Genomic DNA, 22,895 nt, shown 5'->3' with positions numbered 1-22,895 from the left:
TTCTGAACTAAATGTATTTTAAATCTTACTGGCTAAAGAGCGGATGTAAGGGATGCCACACTGTATATTTTGATCACATAGTGTTTGTGTTAAATAAAGGCCGATAGAAGAGGAAAAAATGAATTACATTAATAAAGAATAAATGAAACTGTTCGCATTACTAAGGAACTATTTGTTCCAATGTATAAGTATGAAAACGATCTTCTACTGTGTACTATTCCCTTAACTGTGATTATTTTCAGCAAAATCAACTACATGAGGCAGTGTGCTAGCAGCTTGCCAAATACATGTCCTTTCGTTCCATCAGGAGGACAAATCAGTTAGGAGCCCGCGCAGCCCCACGATGAACGACGTGCAGAAATGTTCTGATCAGTGCTAGGCACTAATGTAGTTGAAGGTGGACTCAAGTCGGCGCTGCTTCGAAGACAGTCGCCATTAACTGAGTATATTCCGTAAGTGCCTTTTTGGGCAACATTAGACTTTTTACATCTGTGTCTTTCCGGCCGAACTAGAGAGCACGCTGTCCATGGTAAACTCTAATTCACTACCACTGAGAAGGTCGATTTTGTTGAAACTTATCAGAGCATAAGGCCAACACCATGCACTAATACACAGCTAGAATATGTTCTTTCGCACTGCAAATCACATTTTTACTTTCGTGACTGCGAAACTACATACGACAAACCTCCTTCCGAGAATCCATCATTAGAACCACCATCTGCGAAGACCAGTTCCATTTTATGAGCACACGTTATCCTCTAGAAATGTGGAGTAAATAAAGTGGCCAGATCCTAAACTCTGAGCACCCAGTGACTATTACAGTCAAGGTAATATCCAATAACTGCCTATAGCGTACGAAAACCGAAAGTAATGCTTCTTGCTTGGACAGACCAGACTATATGTACACTACTGGCCATTGAAATTGCTACACCACGAAGATGACGTGCTACAGACGCGAAATTCAACCGACAGGAAGAAAGTGCTGTCATATGCAAATGATTGGCTTTTCAGAGCATTCACACAAGGTTGGCGACGGTGGCGACACCTACAACGTGCTGACATCAGGAAAGTTTCCAACCGATTTCTCATACACAAACAGCAGTTGACCGGCGTTGCCTAGTGAAACGTTGTTGGGATACCTCGTGTAAGGAGGAGAAATGCGTACCATCACGTTTCCGATTTTGACAAAGGTCGGACTGTAGCCTATCGCGATTGCGGTTTATCGTATCGCGACATTGTTGCTCCCGTTGGTCGAGATCCAACGGCTGTTAGCAGATTATGGAATCGGTGGGTTCAGGAGGGTAATACGGGCCGACATGCTGGCCCAACGGCCTCGTATCACTAGCAGTCGAGATGGCAGGCATCTTATCCGCATGGCTGTAACGGATCTGCAGCCACGTCTCGATCCCTGAGTCAACAGATAGGGTCGTTTGCAAGACACCAACCATATGCACGAACATTTCGACGACATTTGCAGCAGCATGGACTATCAGCCTTGACGCTGCATCACAGACAGGAGCGCCTACGATGGTGTACTCAATGGCGAACCTGGCTGCACGAATGGCAAATCGTCATTTTTTCGGATGAATCCAGGTTCTGTTTACAGCAGCATGATGGTCGCATCCGTGTTTGGCGACATCGCGGTGAACGCACATTGGAAGCGTGTATTCGCCATCGCCATACTGGCGTGTCACCCGGCGTGATGGTATGGGGTGCCATTGGTTACACGTCTCGGTAACCTCTTGTTCACATTGACGGCACTTTGAACAGTGGACGATACATTTCAGATGTGTTACGACCCGTGGCTCTACCCTTCATTAGATCCCTGCGAAACCCTACATTTCAGCAGGATAATGCAATCGCCGTAAGTTGCAGGTCCTGTACGGGTCTTTCTGGATACAGAAAATGTTCGACTGCTGCCCTGGCCAGCACATTCTCCAGATCTCTCACCAATTGAAAACGTCTGGTCAATGGTGTCCGAGCAATTGGATCGTCACAGTACGCTAGTCACTACTCTTGATGAACTGTGGTATCGTGTTGAAGCTGCATGGTATCGTGTTGAAGCTGCATGGGCAGCTGTACCTGTACACGCCATCTCCCGAATGTGAGTCCAGTGTGCTAACCACTGCGCCACCTTGCTCGGTGCCAGTAGTGTAATTAAATTCAAGGTAGTATAGGGAATAAATTAGTTATCACGTGTATTGCTATTTACCTCACTGAAAATAAAAAAGAGGTAGAGTGAGGTAAGTTTGAGAAGAGATGACCAATATTTATGTAATAATATCAAACTGAATCATTTTCATATGAGATATGAAGAGGTCTTCGGAAGAAAGTACTAACCCTGAATTAGGAAAGATTAGACTGGTCACACTATCTGTTGTACATTCGAATGCACCAGCTGCTGGTGACAGCTAATCCGACATGTGTCAGAAGAAAGCGCTGTCTTCTAGATATATTGTTTTATCTTACAGTATTTATGTTCTTGTTTTGGAACCAAGCAGATAATATGCAGTAACTCAAAGTATGTTCTCCTGGGTTAGCACATTCTTTCGCCGACCCCTTCATATCTGAGGACAAATAAAGGACTTTCTAATAGAAAATGAAGACAACGACTTGAAACATAAGACATGTCTTGCAAAACGAAGGGTGGAAGTTGTAAATTGTTTAGAATTTCGTCTGGAGTGCTTCATGTTCGTGAGTGTGTTACAAACAGCAAGGTAATACGATTCGATGAAGAACTGGTAGACAGCAACAAGGAAATATCAGTAACTTGAGCTCGTATTTTAAGGAGGAGGAAAAAGCGCGCATGCAAGACATCAGGCCAAGAAATAGTTGCCGAGCGAATTTTTGAGTCATTATTCAGATAGTACGCAGTTAAGACCTTCTGAATGTATAGCTTCTGATCTTCTGCAGTCAACATTTGTTTGCTACTTGCTCCGCTCCACTGTGGTCGCGTAATTCCTATAGCCGCGTAATTCCCGAGCGCGAGATACTGTACAGAGATGTGACAACCGGAGAACCTTATTCGCGTGACGCTAAATGACATGTTCCAAAACATGTCATTTACTCAAGAAATAGTAAGTAAAACGAGTACGTTATATCTCTACGTTATGCACATACACGCATGTTGTTGTTGTTGTTGCTACATATACGCCTCAAAATAATAATGAATAAGCATAAACAACAGCAGAACTATCAAATGAAGTTAATTAATTTTAATCATGCTAATAACGTTGAGGAATGTTGCAGCTCCTGTAATTGTAGGTACTTCACTTTAACAGTGCCAGCTATACAGTTTAGAGAATATAATGTACAACAGTGCTGTTAATAATCGAACAGCGCTACGTTACTGCTTTAATAACGCACCCATTCATAGTCCAATGTTTTGTGCTGAATCGATTTCTGAGGCTCATATCTTGCTGCCGTGCTCTTTTCTTCTTAAAGCATGTGATCGAGTTGATGATATTTCCTTGTAATAGGGGGAGACGTTTTCCTTCCTTTAGTTACATTTAAATATAAAATATTTATCTACGTTGGCTGACGGTTTTGTTTCTCGTTTATGTGTTTGCTACTCGTTATGTATTAATGGCGTGAAAAATAAAGGTACAAACCGAGTCAGTTCCTTTCGTTGCTATTAAATACGTGAAATAAATAATGTTTTTCGAAAAGAACACACCGAACGTGGCTGTGTAAGAGCACAACAGCGTGTTAGGATTGACTAATATGTTCTTAGCCCAAAGACACAATAAAGAATGTGTATTTTCGTTTAAAATTTCTTTTACATCCGTCAAGATTAATCAGACGTCTTGGAACACATGTCATTGTTCGGCTCACACGAAACTCTGTTGCGAAAGTAAATCATGGGTCTCCCGGTTGTTCAGTGAGGGAGTTGTTGCAGTAATGAGGCCACTAGCAGAGATAACGGTTTTATTCTGTGCACCGTTTGGTAGAAGATGTAAATTCTCTCGGAGGCTAATACCGCGACGGTAGTGCCGCTGGTGGCTCAGCTTGTTCGTTTTCTTTTTTGCCGTGTTTTCTAGAAAATACGAAACAGCCATACATGCAAGAACGCCGAGCTCCGACAGTGAGTTAAGGCTAGTTTCCAGGGAGAGTGCCACAAGGCAAAGACTATTTTATGCTTCCGCTCAAATAAATCCCAAGTGGACGTCCCTCCATTAAACGCAGATACCAGCCGACGGAGGGCTCCATTCAAGTCAGAATCAGCTTCTGTATCGCGCAGTATCAGCAGTACCTGCAGACAGCATCACGACTGCGTCCATAGTCACCGCCAAGAATGCCCGTACTGCACATTCTAGAAGAGTAGAGATCGGCCATTGAGTTAAAGAGAAGACCGGAGTTCAAGACAGGTCACTGCTAGTGAACACTAAGATGGTGCCACGTCCTTTTTTTGTTATTCTGCGTTGCCATATACCTTCGTTTCGTTTTTGTCTAACAATATTTGGCCTTGTGACAAGGTTGCACAGTTTCTGCATATAAGCAAGCCACCTTTTTACAGCAACTACATTCTGTGATAAGGTAATCTCTTACTGCCACATACGTATGTATGTTTCACGCAAAGAGCTTTTATTGAATACAACACTTATTTTCTAATAAAAGATGAGGAGAAAGGTTGTCGAAAGATTGAATGAAGCAAGAAAATGCGATTAAAGACAAAAAAAACTTATATTACAAGTATACAGAACAGTACAGAAGAAGCGAAATCGTAATATAAAGAAAAACCAATGATACGAAAATAGTGAGATACATTGATTAAGAGTAATGGGAAAAGATGAGACCAAACATTGAAAAGATCTACGTGGTAGACAAAGAATGGCTCATAAACACCTGAAACAACAAACAGGAAAAAGATTCTGCACATCGACGGATAATAGCAGCAGGACCCGACAATGTTGATGAAGAGCTTATTAAATGTGGAGTTTAAATGTTAGAACTGAGTCTCTTGCATTTATTAAATGAATGCTGGAAGCGGAAGATGATACCTGACTCTTGGAGAGTGGCGGAAGTAATATCAGTTTATAAAAAAGGAACTAGAGTTTCTAATGAAAACTACTGCGGAATTATTTTGTTGAAATTACAAGGGCGTGCTGGGAAGTAGTGCCTCCTAGTTTTTACACGAAAATTCTTAAAGATTTGTAAATAAAACGAACGTTATTAACATTCTATGTCTGTAGTCTTCACGTCTACATATTTACGCCCTCTGCTGCTAGAGAACTCCGAATTGTAGCAGGTAACATGGCAGTGTGTAACGTAGTTATGTCGGTACGTGAGAAAGAACGTGCTGTAATCGAGTTTCGAATTCGAAGAATGCTTCCATACATGGAGCACCCACTCCTTAAGCATGACAATATCACAAAACACACGATCGCTGCGACACCTGGAACAATCCGACGACTTGGGTTCACTGCCATCGATCATCCTCGAGACAGTCATGAGTTAGTCCGATCCGATCTTAATCTGTTTTAGAAACTTAAAGAACACCTTAGAGGACTTCAATTAGATAGTGATGAAGCGGTGCAAGCATAGGTGAGGTCGTAGCTCCGAGAACAGTCAGACGTTCTACACTGACGATGTCTACAAACTGGTCTCTGGGAAAAAATGCGTTCATCGCCAGGGTAACTATGTTGAGACATGAAGAATAATGATGTAGAATGTTAATAGCATTTGTTTTATTTAGAAAGCTCTAAGGGTTTTCGCATAAGAAATTTGCACGCATTACTTTTCAGCACCGCCTCGTGTATGCACGGTTAATTAATGGTAAACTAAAAGAATAGCTGACGTTCTCTTACTGGAGGAACGACATTGTTTTAGAAAAGGACGACCGTGCAGTGACAACAGTACCACAGATATCTGAAATGAGACGAGAACAGAATCTGGGAACTCATATTGCACGTTTAGCTAATGAAAAAGCCTTCGGCAAAGTGTACATGTATATGCTGTGGTATGTAATGGAAAGAATGGGTTATCCTGAACATTTAATACAAGGGATAAAAAGTTTGTTTTTAAATATCAAAATTTTAATCTCCACAGGTGAAGAAAGGATAGGATCAATAGCAATTAACGGAGGAGCACTTTATTTAATACTAGCTGAGAAACCTGGCGTGGCCCAGCTATTTATTCATCTCGCCCTCCTCCTCTCTTTGTCCATCTCGTCTTACCCCTTCTCTCTATCCATCTCCTACTTACGCCTCTCTGTATCCACTCCTCCTCCACCCTCTCTCTAACCAACCTCTCTCTATATATCCACATCTCTTCCATCCTCTCTCTATCCATCCCCCTTCCCTTGTCACCTCCGCCCCTCCCTCTCTCTAATCTCCACCACACCCTCCCTCTGACCACCCGTTCATCCCCACTCTCTGTCCATCTTCTCCTGCCCCACCCACTGGCCATCTCCTGCTCTTCCTTTTCTGTGTCCATTTTCCCCTCCCCTCTGTCTGTTTACTTCCTCTTCCCCATCTTTCTGCCTGTCTCTGTCTGTCCATCTTCTCTTTTTACCTTTCTCTGTTCATCTCCTCTTCTTCCCTCTCTCTGTACATTTTCCCCTCCAAAATTTTTTGCCCATCTCCTCTTCCTCCCATCTGTGCCAATCTCCTTCTTCCTACTCTCCATCTGTCCTTCACCTCGTCCTCCCTTCTTTCTCCAAGTCATCACACTCACCCCAATAGGAGACTGGTAGTTCTTATTCCTACAGCATTTCTTTCCAGACTGTAATTAACATGTGTCCAGGAGTTTAGGATGAGAGTTTTAGCTGTGAATTTTCCCACAGGCACACATGTCAAATATATTTCACACGTTTTTGTACGCATTTTTCACCTCTGCGTCTAGCGATGTTTCCTAATTGTGCTGCGAATAGTTAGTAATAAGGAAGTAATATATTAAAAGATCGTGCAAGATGCAGTAGTTTTTCACGCATCTCAGTGTTTATGGCGTCATATTTCCTGAACTAAGTATCGCACAAAGATGTAATTTTTTTTTTGTATTCAATGGCACACTCAAACACTGTCTGCAAAATGTGTCACGAATACAGTTGGTACTAAAGAATTAATAAATTAAAACGTCATGCTTCGCGTTATCGTTTTACTGCGTGAAGAGCGTAAATGTACTCGTAGTATGCGATAAACTTTTTTCCTTTCATAATTTTATGGGAGTGTCAGCGAGAAGAAGTTATGTGAATGTTTAAGGTTATATACAAAGTTTGCTGCAAGTCTCTAAGTACTCTCGATCTCAAATGCTGGATGACTTAAGTGTGGGTATTCTCGCGTCATGGGGTACACTGTTTTTTCTGCCCCATCCTGACCCGTTTGATAGGTGGGTGGCTCTCACCCTTGCAGTGTTTCTTGGTTAACAGTAGATGATATTTGTACCAAGTTCGGTTCAAATGGATCCACTGATTTAGGAGGAGATATGATAGATACATATATACCTACGTACATAACTACACACATTTTAAGAATATGTGTGGATATCGGAACACTAAAGTGTCCTATCTCAGAAATTACGCTAATATTTACTGCCTTTTCTAAGTAGAATAGCTCTGCTGATGTCGTTCCTCTCATTGCACTGTGTACACCTTGAATGGTGAGGCCCCAGTAATGAAGCACAGAGCAGAGGCTAAAGAAAAATTATTGTAGTTAATGCACCTACCATCACTTTGTTATAATAATTCACACGAATTCCCTGCACCCTGATCCCAAACAAACCTGTTCCTTTCACTATGGCATACACAAATGACGACTGGATTTGTAGTGAATAAGGGAGAAGGTGAGGGGGAACTTTACTCATATTGCCCTGGAGGGGGTGGCGGGAAGGGGCGGCGGCGGAAATCGCCACGTGTCGGTGGGAGGGTGTCAAAATGTTTTGGTAACCTCACTACTTATGGTGGAGGGGCACTCTTATCTTATCTACCAAAAACATCTTGTACCAGCCTAGACTACTCACGACTTACTGAAATCAGTAAATGTCATAGTCGTCTCCTGCCTGTCCATGATTGTTTGAGACCAACGGTCGCTTTAATCAACACCTCTGTTGTGTTGACATTTCTTTGGAAGCCTGACTTTTATTATGGACGGTGATAGTGTCAAACCATTCCATCATTCGTATGAACTATATGCTTCATAGCTTTCAACTGTACATGATATACTGAAAATGATGTAATCACATTGTGATTTTTGGGTGTAGGTTGAACAAAACTTTATTTTCAGATCGCTACTAAGGTAAAAATTGAAAAGTCTGAAAGAACAAGAGTACTATTTACAACTCTTTTAATCATTTCTGTCCTCACTGCCTAATTTCATAAGACACCTAAGAGATTTAAATTATCGATTTCAGTGCTTGCAGAAATGTGGCTGAAAGAAACTCTTTTGTGTGGGAATGTTACCAGGTGACTATGTTTTCTGATCATTGATTGTAACCTGAGAGCTGACAAGTGTTTAGGAAAAAAAATTAATATTCTTCTGTCAAGGCTTGTAAAACAGCATCGGATTTGCCTTTTCTATGCTGCAGATGCGCTTTTTCCACAGGCTTGTAAAACAGCATTGGATCTGCCTTTTCTATGCTGCAGATGCGCTTTTTCTCACCGCTGTGGAATTTGACTTGCTACATACAGCGGAATGGGCATACCATACGCATTTTCAACTTGAAGCGGCATAATGAACAATCAGTTCAATTACGGTCATGCAGCCGCTCAAATACAGTTTCTTCCGCTCTGACTTTTCTGGCTGAGATGAGCGTGTGTATCTTCGCTATTCCCTGCATCTCTCATTAACGGTGCATGTTGTTTGAACTATGTATGACTTCCAACAATCTCCCCAAGGAATCTGAGACACACCCGCCTTACAAAGCAATATATCGTCCTTTACAGAGCCGAGTAAAGCTGCAATCTTCGTGGGAGGCCGGAACATCATCTTAACACAGTATTTCTGGAGAATACGGCCTATCTTCGAGGAAAGAGCACCCACATTGGTCAGAAACACCCTTGATCTGAAGGAACTACTGTCTTTTCCCCCTTTACATACATGCATTCTAAGTTTTACTCTGAATGCTCTACAAATCTGTTGCGGAGAAAACCCATTCACTTGAAAAATGCATTTGATGTATGTGAGCTCTTCTTGCAAATCATCTTTATCGGATGTACAGTGCGCCCATTACGTTTATCAACACGCAGGACGACTGTGTCCGTATCCTCCCACAGCTTTCGTATTGCAATTCTGTCCATCCTAGTATCAAATCTACTAAAGAAATAGAAAAAGACGGCTACCTCCCCTTTTTGGATGTTGTCGTAAGCCGTAAAGTTGATGGCACATTAGGACATGCCGTATATCGTAAAGCTACGCCTACAAATCTGTATCTACATGCCAACATGCTTCACAGACCATAGGTGTCCTTAAGACCTTAATGCATAGGGCACACTGCATATCCGATAAAGATGTTTTGCAAGAAGACCTCACATACCTCAAGAGTATTTTTAAAGCGAATGGATTTTCTCCGCAATAGATTCGTAGATCATTCAGTGTAAAACCTAGAATGCATGTATGTGATGGGGACGAAGATAGTAATTCCTTCAGATCAAGTGCGTTTCTACCCTATGTGGGTGCTCTTTCCGCGAAAATTGGCCGTGTTCTCGAGAAATACTGTGTTAAGATGATGTTCCGGTCTCCCACGTAGACTGCAGCTTTACTCGGCTCTGTAAAGGACGATATATTGTCTCGTAGGGCGAATATGTATCACATTCCTTGCGGAAATTGTTAGAAGTCATACATAGGTCAACCAACACCCACCGTTCATCAGAGATATGTGGATCATCGAAGATACGCACGCTTATCACAGACAGTAAAGTCAGCTGTGGCCAAACATTGTTTGATACAGGGCATTCCACAAACTACTGACCAGCATGTGTAACTCGCAGGCGCTTACCACTGCGGTGGAGAATATAAAGCTGCGGTTGGTGCAACCTGCGCGTTTCGTTGATAATGATTATAAAATACAGCACTAGAAAGTTCTACAAGTTTGTTTAATTTGTGGCCCATATGCTATTCATGGATTAAAATGGCTGAAAAATACATTATTTGGAAGTTGTATAAGACTGTTTACCGTGGCTTCTTGCCCAGATGCTATTCATTGATACCTTAACGTAAGGAAGCTTTGATTTTTCTGAGGAAGCTTTGATTTTTCTGATAACTGAGTCGGTTATTATGGAGAAGTGGAGTAAATTGCAGAGGAGGGTTTAATGTAGTGCAGTATGCCTCCGAGTGATTTCGCGAATTCGTTGTTTGTTTCTCAGTATTCTACATTTTAACGAACCTTCTGATAGTCTTGGTAGGTATGTTTTATGCTTCTTTACATCAGGTAGCGAGGCGTTTCACTGCTGGCGTGTAGAAGGAATAGGTTTAACAGGAAGCACAGGAACAGAAGTTTGTCTTAAATATCCATGTCCACCATTTTCGGTGCTATTAAATTTACAAATGTGTAGCTTGTCGCCAATATCCAGTAAAATCTTGACGTATAATGCATATTAGTGCAAAACAAGCTTATTACGTTGATCACAGAGCGAGTTTTTATGAGCAGGTGTGTATTTGTGTTACACGTTACGGTATCGTACTCATATTTTGACACATTTTTGGCCTAGATTGGTTCGAAGGATGATACGACGCCAATTTTAGGCGGTTTGCAAATGCCTCAAATTAAACTACTTTGACTGCACTGGGACGAAAGTAACAGATTGACAGAACTGTAGAGGAAAGCCCACGCGAAGTACCGTGCTTGGACCTGACTCAAGGCAGCACAACTACTGCTGATGACGACGATTGTACATATTTATTTGAAAAACAAGAACTCTGCTTCTCTGTCAAAAGTCTCGTTGCTTCTCTTCCCAGCCTTCTTTTTTGAGGCTCTGACCTAGTTCAACATATAGATTACTGAAATATTTCATCTCCGTGCCACAAAGTGCTTATTTCATGGCGTCTTTAGTCAGACGTCTAGATTCCAAATACTCACTTTTCCTCATATTTATTATCAAGTCATTATCTCGTAAACGACCCTTTCAGGTTGGTATCTTATTTCCAATATCCTCAGTTGTTTACCGAAAAATTCAATTACCTGGTACTTACAGAGTTCCCTATTTATCAGTATATCGTTTTTGTGAATGAAAGTAACTAAGCTATAAGTATCAACATTTTGGTCTAAGCTGTACATTTTCATTACAATATGGTTTGAAATTGTTACGACATAGTATATTAATGATAGATTGCTTCAAAGTTTAAGGTTTTCTCTGCTGTAATGTATAATATCAGGCAATGAGAACCGCTATTCCGGTATATCCTGTGACACATATTCATTACACACTGCCTGACAAAAAGGTGAAGCTGACTAGGAAAATGGAAAGGCTCGGTGACAGTATGAGCCTATTTCACAAGCTGATGCGGCACCGCTCTGACCAGAATACATGCATTAATTTAGTTGGACGCTACAAAACCGTTGTATCCTCTTCTCAGATAAAATATCCACAACTGCTGCAACTGGATACTGACACTGGGACATTTTGACGTCCAAGGTGGTACCACACATGTTTCTTTGGCGACACATATGGCGACCTCGCTTACTCCAGGAATGCTTCAGCATCACTCAGATAGTACATAGAGGCACGGACTGTGTGTGGGCGAGCGTTGTGATGTTGAAAAATGGCACCACTATATGGTCTTATAGCAGTAACTCATGAATATACAGGATGTCTGAGACGTACCGTTGTCCCATCAGGGCTACTTTAGTCACTACCAGCCTTCACATGGGGGCATACACGATGTCTTCCCACACCATAGCACCAAGAGAAAAGCTGCTGTGCCTCTACAATAAATTGGAAGAATGACATCTCTCTAGAGGTCGCAACTATAGCCGCTGACGATGGTCATAAGGGAAAATGGAGAACCGAGATACCTCAATGAATGCAACGTTACGCTACTGATCACCAGTCCATGTTTCCTGGTCATGGTACCAAACCCACCCATTTGTGTTATTGTGTTAACAGGAGCCTACACATGGGACGGTAAACCCCAATATGGCTGCCGCTAGTTTCCGATGAATGGTTCGGAATTACACAGAAGGTTGCAGTAGTTCATTACTTGTTCTCAAATGGTAGGCATGGATGTGGTGGGGTTACGACGTGCACAATACGGCGATCCTTCCTTCCGGTGATCAGACGTGTCCACCAGAACCTTGTTGACGATTGTGCCTGCCTTCATATTCCTATGCAGTCCAGCATCAGGCCATTGTCTTATGTATTTGCCCACAAATCTGGATTTGCATGATTCGACCAACCGCCCAAATTGAGATCCAAAATGAGGCACTTTCAAACTCTGTCATGTGCTGACAGTACTGTCCCATATGAATACGTAACATCTCCGTGTCCTTCGCAACTATCAGTCAACGCCTGACGTTGTTCATAATTCTTGTAAACTCTGCCAGGACTGTTAACGATACTAAACACGAACTGCGTTCTCTGTTGGCCGTTCTACCTGTCGTGGAGAACTGCAGCTCTATTAACCGCCTACGTACCCGGCATTGCTACGTATTTGTTCGAAGTGACACTGACATCTAACCACGTCTCTCGCGAGCTTAACATTTTTTGTCAGGCAATGTATTTGCGAAAGCAGCTTTTCCATTTTCAAGCCGAACGTGTACCGCAATATCACGCAATTTCGCTAAAAGAGCTTCCGAATTTGCGATTCCGCCGTCGTGCATCCGCAAGTACGCTGCTAGTATATCCGCCCCGTAGCAAATTGCACACAGCCAGCAGCCATCAAATATTTGCCGTCACGGCGTACCACAAAATTAGAGTGAAATTTCACCCTTTCTCCTCTGGACCGTCCTACACTCGTGGCTTTCGGACATCAGTAAGCCAACTCATAAAAATATAGAACTCACTTTCCTCTTTCGTACCTTTCTCGCATATTTTTTGCTATTAATATCACTTCGTCTCTGACAATTTTCCTTCTTATACTCAGACATGAAATAGTTTGAAGATAATTATTTTTATTTGTGCTACCTAGACTTAGCTACACAAGCGACGTTAGACCTCACAGAACCACACTAAGGCACTATGAGTGAGACCATGCAACGTACTTTAAGATTTATAAATGTAGAGAAATTTTCCCTGCAGTAGATTGAGGTGACAAATGTCATGGGATAGTGAGATGCACATATACTGATTGCGATAGTATCGAGTACACAAGGTATGAAAGGTTAGGACATTGATAAACTATCATTTGAACTGCAGAGAACCACGTGAAAAGGTTTCCGACGTGATTATGGCCGCACGACTGGAGCTGACAGGTTTTGAACACGGAATTGTAGTTGGAGCTAGGCATATGGGACATTTCACTTCGGAAATCGTTAAGGAATTCAATATTTCGCGATTCACAGTGTCAAGAATGGGCGGAGAATATCTGATTTGAATGATTACCTCTTACCATGGACAACGCAGTGGCCGACGGCCTGCTTAACGACCGAGAGCAGCAGTGTTTGCGTACAGTTGTCACTGCTAACAGAGAAGCAACACAGCGTGAAATAAATGCAGAAATCGCTGTTGGGCGTACAATGAAAGTACCTATTAGAACAGTGCGGTGAAATTTGGCGTTTATGGTCTATGGCAGCAGTCGACCGACGCGAGTGCCTTTTCTAACGCAGCAACACCGCCCGCAGCGTCTCTCCTGGATTCGTGACCGTATCGGTTTGACCCTTCATGATTGGAAAATCGTGGCCTGATCATATGAGCCCCGATTTCAGTTGAATGTAGGGTTCGAGTGAGGCGCAGAGCCCCCGATGCCATGGACCCAGATTGTCAACAAAGCACTGTGCAAGATGGTAGTGGCTCCATAATGGTGTGGGGTGTGTTTACGTGGAACGATCTGTGTCTTCTAGCCCAACTGAACCGATCATTCACAGAGAATGGTTGTTCGGCTACTTGAAGTCATTCAGCGATGGAATTTTTATGGATGACAATACACAACGTCACCATCCCACAGGTAATTGGTGTTAGTTTTAAGAACATTCTGGACAGTTCAAGCGAATGATTTGGTTACCCACCTCACGAGAGGTAGTTCAGTATTTCATAATAATTACAATGGTAAAGTGCGACCGTTAGAGATGTTACTTCGAAATACAATACTGGCCATTAAAATTGCTACACCACGAAGATGACGTGCTGCAGACGTGAAATTTAACTGACAGGAAGAAGATGCTGTGATATGCAAATGATTAGCTTTTCGAGCATTCACACAAGGTTGGCGCCGGTAGCGACACCTACAACGTGCTGGCATGAGGAAACTTTCCAACCGATTTCTCATACACAAACAGCAGTTGACCGGCGTTGCTTGGTGAAATGTTTTTGTGATGCCTCGTGTAAGGAGGAGAAATGCGTACCATAACGTTTCCGACTTTGATAAAGGTCCGATTGTAGCCTATCGCTATTGCGGTTTATCTTATCGCGACATTGCTGCTCGCGTTGTCGAGATCCAATGACTGTTAGAAGAATATGGAATCGGTGGGTTCAGGAGGGTAATACGGAACGCCTTGCTGGATCCCAACGGCCACGCATCACTAGCAGTCGAGATGACAGGCATCTTATCCGTATGACTGTAACGCATCATGCAGCCACGTCTCGATCCCTGAGTCAACAGATGGGGACATTTGCAAGACAACAACCATCTGCAGGAACAGTTCGACGACGTTTGCAGCAGCACGGACTATCAGCTCGGAGACCATGGTTGCGGATACCCTTGACACTGTATCACAGACAGGAGCGCCTGCGATGGTGTACTACACGACGAACCTGGGTGCACGAACGGCTAAACGTTATTTTTTCGGATGAATCCAGGTTCTGTTTACAGCATCATGATGATCCCATCCGTGTTTGGTGACATCGCGGTGAACGCACATTGGAAGCGTGTATTCTTCATCGCCATACTGGCGTATCACCCAGCGTGATGGTATGGGGTGCCATTGGTTACACGTCCCGGTCACCTCTTGTTCGCATTGACGGCGCTTTGAACAGTGGACGTTACATTTCAGATGTGTTACGACCCGTGGCTCTACCCTTCATTCGATCCCTGCGAAACCCTGCATTTCAGCAGGATAATGCACGACCTTATGTTGCAGGTCGTGTACGGGCCTTTGTGGATACAGAAAAAGTTCGACTGCTGGCCAGCACATTCTCCAGATCTCTCACCAAATGAAAATGTCTGATCAATAGTGGCGGAGCAACTGGCTCGTCAGAATACGCACTCACTACTCTTGATGAACTGTGGTATCGTGTTGAAGCTGCATGGACAGCTGTACCTGTACACGCCATCCAAGATCTGTTTGACTTAATGCCCAGGCGTATCAAGGCCGTTATTACGACCAGAGGTGGTTGTTCTGGGTACTGATTTCTCAGGATCTATACACCCATATTGCGTGAAAAAGTAATCACATGTCAGTTCTAGTATAATATATTTGTCTAATGAATACCCATTTATCATCTGCATTTCTTCTTGGCGTAGCAATTTTAATGGCCAGTAGTGGAGGTCCCCTTCCTCTCAGAAAAGGGTAGCGGTATCATACTGAAATCTATGACACATACTAACGGTACCCTGGCGGTGCGAAACATTTAAACTCTTGATGAGCCAAAACATTATGACAATCTACTTACAAACGTGTTGGTCCACTTCTGGAACGCAGTAAAGTAGTGATTCTGCGTATCATAGATTCGACAAGTACTTGATAGGTTCTAGAGATTTGTGGCACCAGATGCTTACGCAAATGTCTCGTGCATCTCGTAATTTACGGGCGATTGGTTTGTGGGCGCGGTGCTGTCACCCCATAATATCCCAGTTGGATCTCATCGGGTTCAGATAAGCAGCATTTGATTCCGAAGACATCACCGTGAGTTCACTACCATTCGCCTCAAACCATTGAAGCACCATTCTGCCCTCGCCACACGAACAGTTATCCTGCTGGAAGATGCCATCGCGCCGGCCGCTGTGGCCGAGCGGTTCTGGGCGCTTCAGTCCGGAACCGCGCTGCAGCTGCGGTAGCAGGTTCGAATCCTGACTCGGGCATGCATGTGTGTGATGTCCTTAGGTTAGTTAGGTTTAAGTAGTTCTAAGTTTAGGGGACTGATGACCTCAGAAGTTAAGACCCATAGTGCTTGGAGCCATTTGAACAATTTTGATGTCATCGCTGTTGAGGAAGACATCAAACGCAAGTGGTTACAGGTGATCCCTAATAATGTTCACGTAGTTCGTAGCTCTCATGGTGCCTTCTACTACTACCGCAGGTCCCGTGGAAACCAGATGAATGTCACCCAGAACATAATACTGCTCCCAACGGCCTGTGTCTGTGGCGCGCTGCGTGTTTCGAGTAGCCGTTCGCCTGGAGAGCGGTCTATCTGGACATGATCATCGATCTGGTTTAACAATAAACGGGGATCATCCGACCAGGCGGCACGATTCCATTGATTCGAGGCCCAATCTCGATGATTCCGTGCGCACTGTAATCATACATGGCGAAGTTGTTGGCTCAAACTGGGAATACGTAGGAGTCCTCTGCTGCGATACATCGCGTTCAATTCTGTGCACTGTGCACTGAACGATGAGCTCCAAAACACTTGTGTCTGCGCCAGTACTGTGTTCTGCCGTCAGATCTGTCACAGATCGCCGCCTATCCTGCTTTAGAGTGCGAGTAAGGCCCCGATCCCTACGCTCTGTGATGAAGTATGGAGTCCAAATTCTTGTCGCCTATTCTTGGTTTCAGCAAGTACAGTATAGCCTGATACCCTACTCGAACCCGAACGCTGCTATTTTGCCAAATGGAAGACATATGGTTTGCTCGTACCACTCCATCGGCACTCCTGAGACGTGTAGCACGTAATAATTTTATAAATTTTCCACAAGTTCCTACTGCAGAAATTGTTGATACTTCTAGTAATACGTAACTACCGTCATGTTTAAAACTGTCTATTTTTCATCATCTCTTTCGTTCATCGAACATCATCAGATGACAAGTGCCTGGGACCTTCCTTTGACACATATCGAAACAGCATCAGCAGCACATACCTCACCTTTATGGTCACGAGGCTAGCCATAAAACTACATGCATCTGAAACTGTGCTGGTAAGTGCCACAGCACTCCGTAAGGACTGAGACATTTGCCATCGGGCATGGATGTGTGTGATGTCCTTAGGTTAGTTAGGTTTAATTAGTTCTAAGTTCTAGGCGACTGATGACCTCAGAAGTTAAGTCGCATAGTGCTCAGAGCCACATTTGTCACCTGTGACGTCCGGTGAATGCAACCGCTAGTGTAATGTAAATAATTGGTGAACAACAGCTGAGGTCGTAATCTGTATACACCTGTCCCAGCGAACTTCTTTCCACGGTATGAACACCAGTAACGTTGCTTCTTAGTTCCCTGATATTCTTGATGCTCGGTGACGTGCAGTAAACGGTGGTAAACATGTTGGCAGCAGCCGTACATCGAGATTGCGGAACTGATTTGAGTGATTGCTCAACAGTCATTGTCTGGCTCTAAACTATGAAGTGATGTGCTGCACTGTGGGCTGTATGCTGTTGTGCGTGATGGCGGCCTGTGTCGTCAACACATTGTTGCTGACGACAGTTTGCTGTCGGCGTAATCAAACATTTTGTCTTTGGTGGTCTTACCCTTATCGAGATACTCACGATAAGTCCTTGAGTCAGTGGCACATGGACGGTCTATTGAATACACCACCTAAGTGGTGGGTGACAGCAACCATGGCCTGGTCTTAATTAAACGGTTGATATCGTGCATCTAGGATTCGCATGCCACTTGGTTAGTTCAAGGCGACTTGCCAGTGAAATGAAATGCCAAATGATGCTACACTCAGGCGCGACAGACACTTTCTCACTCGAACAACGATCTGATTGTATTGCTCTTTACTACGTAACACACATGTAATCGAGATGTCCATTTAAGTAAGCACGCACCATTGTGATATACAGACTGTTCAAGTTATGCAACATTTCCAACTCACTACCATGAATTCTAGGCTACTATTAAAGTTAGATAGAAAGCTAAAAGGTTAACAGAAGTTTTTTTCTCTATCGTCAGGTGACACAGCCGCCAAACATACGTGTACCATGGGTTGTCGCAGCTCCGACCCTCCAACGACACCTCCTTTGGACCTCAGGCGGAAGAAACTTACAGCAACACACAAAATGGCGTGTTGCTTACAACCGAATTCCCAGTAATCGCTATGATACCGTGCGGCACTAGCCTCGCCGCCAGAAACATAACCATCGCCCACAACGCCGCTACCATCGCGGCACTACCTCGCTTCAACGAATGACTTTCTTCCACTGGTATCCGTCCGCCGAACGCATATTTAGTAACGGTTCCTCATTTGGAGTTCTTTCGCCGAGAGAAATCTGTGTTATGGGCCCTAAGCCGTTCACACCTAGTGGTCTACCAAATGGATTTCTTTTACCAAGTGCACTCTACGTTGCATGCTCTACGCCAGCCGCCCCTAGCAGCCCCTCCATCTGGTTCCACCGCAGCTCACCACGTTGCGGCACTTTGTCTGCGCTTACCCTCTGAGCTCGCTGCACTACATGGCACTATCATTTCGTCCATATATGTACATCACTGAGCTTGGAAATTCCAGTGGCACTTCAGTGATTACCTGATAGGACCGGAGTGGCCGAGCGGTTCTAGGCGCTATAGTCTGGAACCGCGCGACCGCTACGGTCGCAGGTTCTAATCCAGCCTCGGGCATGGATGTGTGTGATGCCCTTAGGTTAGTTAGGTTTAGGTGGTTCTGAGTTCTAGGGGACTGATGACCTCAGAAGTTACGTCCCAAGGTGCTCAGAGCCATTTGAACCAACCTGATATGACGTTCACTGCTTCAGTGATCAACTATGAGACTGAATGGAGAAGTGCTGACTCTCGTTCCAACGAATTTTTAATGTATCTTGTTTATCAGACTCAACAATTTTCCATTGTTACTGGTTACATGGGTACACGAATTGTACTGCATTTTCCTCCTTGGTCATTAATTACTTAAGAGACAAACAATGTCTTTGGTGTTTATTCATTTTATTTATTTATGCGTCTAGTTCCGTAGGACCAAATTGAGGAACAATTGTCCAAGGTCATGGAACATGTCAATACATGTAATTATAACATAAAAGTAATAACAGATAAAAATAAAATGTTTATGAACCCGAAAAAAGTCAATCCCTAAGTTTAAGTAAACGCAGACAACAACGTAACAAGAATCAGCTTAAGTTTTCAAGGAACTCCTCGACAGAATAGCAGGTGTGATCCGTGAGGAAACTCTTCAGTTTGATTTGAAAGCTCGTGGATTACGGCTAAGAGTTTTGAATGCGACTGGTAGCTTATTGAAAATGGGGCAACGGCCTTGCCGCAGTGGATACATCGGTTCCCGTCAGATCACCGAAGTTGGGCGCTGTCGGGCGTGGCCGGCACTTGGATGGGTGAACATCCGGGCCGCCATGCACTGTTGCCACATTTCGGGGTGCACTCAGCCTCGTGATGCCAATTGAGGAGCTACTCGACCGAATAATAGCGGCTCCTGTCAAAGAAAGCCATCATAACGACCAGGAGAGCGGTGTGGTGACCACACGCCCCTCCTATCCACATCCTCAGCTGAGGATGACACGGTGGTCGGATGGTCCCGATGGGCCACTTCTGGCCTGAAGACGGAGTGCTTTTATTGAAAATCGATGCAGCAGTATACTGCACACCTTTCTGTACAAGAGTTAAGGAAGTCCGATCCAAATGCAGGTTTGATTTTTGCCGAGTATTAACTGAATGAAAGTTGCTTGTTCTTGGGAATAATTTAATATTGTTAAGAAGAAATGACTGTAAGGAATATACATATATATATATATATATATATATATATATATATACTCAGACTCGTGAACAGGGGTCGACAAGAGGTTCGTGAACGTACACCACTTATTTCCCGAACTGCCCGATTCTGAGCCAAAAATATCCTTTTACAATGGGAAGAGTTACCCCAAAATATAATACCATACGACATAAGTGAATGAAAATAAGCAAAGTACACTAATTTTCGTGTTGAACGATAACTCACTTCAGATACCTTTCGAATAGCAAAAATGACAGCATTAAGTCTTTGAACAAGATCCTGAACATGGGCTTTCCACGACAGTTTACTTTCCAGCGGAACACCTAGAAATTTCACTAATTATGTGCCCATTCTGTGATATTACAACGTCAGGTGTTGTTGAATTGTGTGTTAGAAACTGTAAAAACTGAGTCTTTCTGTGATTTAGCATTAGTTTATTTTCTACAAGCCATAAACGTAGGTCATGAACTGCACTATTTGAAACTGAGCCAATGTTGCACGCAACATCCGTTACTACCAAGTTAGTGTCGTCAGCAAACAGAAATATTTTAGATTTACTCATAATACAAAAGGGCATATCATTTACATAAATAAGGAACAAGAATGACCCCAACACTGATCCCTGGGACACCCCCCACTTGACTGTACCCCACTCAGACCCCACATCACAGCCATTCTCAACATTGTGAATAAAGACAGTTTGGTGTCTGCTACTAAAGTAAGAGGTGAACCAATTGGGAGCCACTCCCCGTATTCTGCAATGGTCCAACTTCTGGAGCAATATTTTGTGATGAACACAATCAAACGCCTCAGTTAAAAAAAAAATGCCTAGCGTTTGAAACCTTTTGTTTAATAGATTCAGTACCTCACAGAGAAAACAGAATATAGGATTTTCACATGTTAAATGACTTCTAAAGCCGAACTGTACATTTGATAACAAATTGTGCGATATAAAACGATCAATTATTCTTACATACACAGCCTTTTCAATAACTTTAGCAAACACTGATGGCGTAGAAATAGGCCTAAAATTGTCTAAATTATCCATTTCTCCCTTTTTGTAAAGCGGCTTTACTATTGACTACTTGAATCGTTCAGGAAACTGACCTTTCCTAGAGGAAGAATTACAAATATGGCTAAATACAGGACTAACAAGTGCAACACAGTACTTTAATATTCTGCTAGCACTCCTTCATATCCATGAGAGTCCTTAGTGTTCAGTGATTTAACTATTGACTCAATCTCCCCCTTGCCTGTATCACAGAGGAGTATTTCAGACATCAATCTCGGAAAGGCATTTGCCAACGAAGGCTCTGTAGAAACTAACTTTTTATTTAGTTCACCGGCAATGCTCAGAAAGTGATTGTTAAATACTGTACATATATATGATTTATCAGTAACAGAAATATTTTTACTATTAACTGACTTCATATCGTCGATCTTGTGCTGCTGACCAGACACTTCCTTCACAACTGACCATATTGTTTTAATTTTATCCTGTGAATTAGCTATCTATTTGCGTACCACATACTCTTTGCCTTCCTAATTATATTTTTAAGGCCCTTACAATACTGTTTATAATGGGCTACTCTAGCTTGATTGTGACTACTTCTAATATTTTGATATAACATGTAAATAATAGATTTCAGCTATCATCGTCCTTTTTTAAATTTTATTGGCAGATCTAGATTTCAGCTAGAAACTAGCCATTCTCAATGCACTATCATTTTTGATCAATGCATGTAATGGCTGTTGGTCGGGGTTCATCCACAGTATTCAATGAACTGTGGATGAAGCCCGACCAACAGGCATTACATCCATTTCTGGCAAACGTGCTGCAACGTGCACGGCCGAATTACTTCGTTATCCTTCCGTAATCCGAGCCTGTGCTTCATCTGTAAAGACGTCACTGTAGACGGAACGTTAAACTCTAAACATCCTTCAGAGAAAGAAACGAACGTTTCTGTTTTCAGTCCCAGATGGAAAGGTCTTTCGATTTGACGCCACTTCGGCGACTTGCGCGTCGATGGGGATGAAATGATGATGATAAGGACAACACAACACCCAGTCCCTGAGCGGAGAAAATCTCCGACCCAGCCGGGAATCGAACCCGGGCCCTTAGGATTGACAGTCTGTCACGCTGACCACTCAGCTACCGGGGCGGACGTTAGAAACAGTTTGTTGGGTTCAGGCGCAGTAATGAGTTTGTGCTTGCCTTCTGTTATAGGCCGGCGGTGCTGCTAGAGAGGAAAATATTAAAACATGTTCCCATGTGAAAGACTCAACAGTCCTCACACTGGTTTGCGTATCGTTACGATAGTGTTAATTTTGCATGACAATCGCAGCTGATCATGCCAACATATGCAGTGTTGCTGTTTCCCATCATCGCAGGACAATTTCAACAGATAATACGTTATCGAGACCACTAATAGCATGTAAATGAGATCTGCATATAGTAATTGCCATTGCCGCTGTTATCCTCTATGAATATCAATGGCGGACGCTCCTTTCTCACCGGATTACAATCGAGGACGAGGACTGTGAGGTGTAGTAGTTATTTTTGGCTCGTTACGCGATGCAGGTGTGTGTATTAGCAGTAACATTTTTCCGCCACTTCGTATCACCCAACGTTGTATTCGCAATGTTTTCTCAATTTTTCCAGTTTCACACGGATTTTTGTGACAATCTAACACGTCCCACTAAAATCAGAAATATGCTGTATTACGAGGAACGCCGCTTTATTATTCGGAAAAACTTTTATCAGCGCCCTACGGAAGCTTACTCGTATGTTTCAAGAAAATCAAAATGTATTAAACATACTGTGCCACTCGAACTATATGTAACGAGGAAACAAATGACATGATAGTATTTGTTGAGTAAACGAAAAAGGAAGACTACCAACGACATACGCAATTGGCGTCTTCTTATGAACAAAAAAAAAATCGAAATGTGTATTACAATTCTACGTGTGTATTAG

General features: G+C 43.1%; 1 protein-coding gene across 1 annotated transcript in view; it reads right to left on the bottom strand.

Moving 5' to 3' along the window:
* The window catches only part of LOC124795312 (glutamate receptor 1-like), a 1,309,547-nt gene that overhangs the window by 223,145 nt on the left and 1,063,507 nt on the right, over positions 1-22,895 (bottom strand). The gene's annotated exons all lie outside the window — the stretch shown is intronic.

This window comes from Schistocerca piceifrons, chromosome 4, assembly GCF_021461385.2.
Source record: "Schistocerca piceifrons isolate TAMUIC-IGC-003096 chromosome 4, iqSchPice1.1, whole genome shotgun sequence".
Lineage (NCBI taxonomy): Eukaryota > Metazoa > Arthropoda > Insecta > Orthoptera > Acrididae > Schistocerca > Schistocerca piceifrons.
The sequence above is the reverse complement of the archived record's forward strand: the minus strand, read 5'-3'. Positions and strand labels throughout refer to the sequence as shown.